A 2,718-nucleotide genomic window follows, 5' to 3' on the forward strand; every position below is an offset into this window, starting at 1 on the left:
CCCGCCGAGAAGAGGAAGCACGCCTAACCCCAACCTAACCACCAAGGTGGAAGACCAAGGAAAGCGACGACGATCTGCTTCGAGCGGCCGCAATAGTGGCTGCCTGGAACTGGGAGGCCTCGACAACGCCGACGGAAACAAGTATGGAGGAGGAGGCCGAGAACCTCCGCCGAGGCATGACGGCAATATGTGACACGTCCATGCTGCGAATCACGCTGGACACGCTGGCGAAGCAGTTTGGGGCGAGCATGCGGGCGAGATGTTTCCGGGCCTGAAGACGGTACCTGAGGGCCCGCCGCTGGCAATGACGCGACGAGGAAGAAGTCTCCCTGCGCTACCGAGCGTAGCACGTTCTACCGTGCTCGTTACAAAAGGAGATCAAGATCGCGAAGATCGGCCTGGTCCGAACTGGTCGAGGCAGTCGAGTCCGACCCATGGGGAAGGCTGTACAGGACGGTAACACGAAAACTTCGCGCCAAGGGCCCTCTGGTAACGACGGAGATGGAACCTGCGCTGCTGCTGCAAATCATCGGGACGCTTTTCCCCCCACAAGAGGACAGTGCTGCAGAACAGTCGCGGAAAACAACATGAACGGTAGAATGAACAAATAAATGGAAAGTCACGGAGGAAGACCAGAAGAATGGCTTCCCGCGTCGTGGCGCCGGGCGCGGACGGAATCTCGGGCCGGATCTTGGGGGAAGTGATGGGGGTCATGGCTCCCAAACTTCGGCGCCTCTACACAAAATGTCTAAGAGAAGGAATTTACCTGCAGTGAATAAAACATATGAATGGACTATTGCTCATTCTCCTACTTATAAAACCTCGTTTTTTTATTACGTGACATTTTAGGCGATCCGTGCCAGGATCCATTCGGTTCAGTGTAAACGAAATTACGATTTTGGCGTACGCGCATCACTGAATATTGAAGGATCAAGCGGACCTCTGCATAGATCAGCTCACTTTGCGTGAAAACGACTTCTACGGAAAGCGGACTACGATCGTCACCAAAACTGAAACTGGTCAGAGCAACATTCACGAAAAGAAGAATTCCCAGGAAGACTCCTCACAATTACCATCGGATCAAAACTTGGACTAAAGAGATATTTAATAGACACTGGTGCCGGAATAAACATAGTCAAACGCTCAAAAATCATGTTCACTCCGTTAAAAGACAACAAAAAAACATTCTTTATGGGCAATGACAAATACGAGACAGACGAATACATTTACCTTAGAATCTGTGACAAAAGAAACAAATTCTACATAGTACCTGATGACTTCCCACTAATCGAAGACGGAATCATAGGGTTGTCAATGCTAGAAAACTATCAATATAAAATTACAAACGACCAAATTCAACTCAACGATCATGTATTCTCATTTCAGCCACCACGGGTAATTTCTCCAGGACAAACCAAAGTCGAAACAATTTATTTGGACAAGAGACCAACGCAAGTATGCTTCTGCAATACTGGCGAGCAACCAATACCAATTTCTAATGACCTCTCTAATGAAGTTGATCTCGAACAAATTCAAAAATTCAGAAACATAATTAAAACGAGCCATATTGAAAACAATTTCCACATTCCTATCGAAAAAATCCTCTTACACTACATTGACGTATTCAACCTAGACACAGACACTTTATCATGCACCAATTTAACAAAACACATCATCACGTTGAAAGAAAACAAAATCATAAATACAAGATCTTACAGATCACCCGAGGTACACAAATTAGAAATCGAAAAACAAATCAAAGAAATGTTAAACAAAAACATAATCGAAGAATCAGACTCACCGTACAATAGTCCAGTATGGGTAGTTCCCAAGGAATTGGACGCCTCCGGAAAACAAAAGTGGCGCGTAGTGATAGATTTCCGTAAATTAAACGAATTAACTGATCAAGACGCGTACCCTTTGCCAAATATTGACGATATACTCTCGCAATTAGGAAACGCAAAATTCTTCTCCGCACTAGACCTCTCCTCCGGGTTTCATCAAATACCAATGGACGTAACATCAAAAAAATACACAGCTTTTAGTGCCCCTCAGGGACACTTTCAATACAATCGAATACCATTCAGATTAAAAAACGCCCCAGCTACATTCCAACGTATGATGGACACAGCACTACGCGGTTTATTAAATAAATATTGCTTCGTTTATTTAAACGACATCATAATATTCGGAAATACGATTCAACAACGTAACAACAACCTTGCAATTGTATTACAAAGATTAGGAGAATTAAGACTAAAGATTCAACCAGACAAATGTGAATTCTTAAAACCAGAATTAGAATACCTTGGACACATTATCACATACGAAAGAGTAAAACCAAATCCAAAAAAGATAGAAATCCAAAAACCCAACCGGCGTAAAATCATTCTTCGGACTAGCAGGATATTATAGAAAATTCATACGTCACTTTTCAAAGATAGCAAAACCTCTAACCGGCCTGACAAAAAAAGACACACCCTTTCATTGAACAGAGAAACAACAAGATAGCTTTCAAACTCTCAAAGACGCATTATGCAAAGCCCCGGTATTGACATATCCCAACTTTAATGAAACATTTACATTAACAACCGACGCCTCTAACGAAGGAATAGGCGCTGTTCTTTCGCAAAATGACCATCCTTGTTGCTACATCTCCAGAACACTAAATCCTCTCGAAAGAAATTACTCAACCACTGAAAAAGAACTCCTTGCAAT

Source organism: Bombus impatiens, unplaced genomic scaffold (genome assembly GCF_000188095.3).
Source record: "Bombus impatiens unplaced genomic scaffold, BIMP_2.2 scf_0008, whole genome shotgun sequence".
NCBI classification, from domain to species: Eukaryota; Metazoa; Arthropoda; class Insecta; order Hymenoptera; family Apidae; genus Bombus; species Bombus impatiens.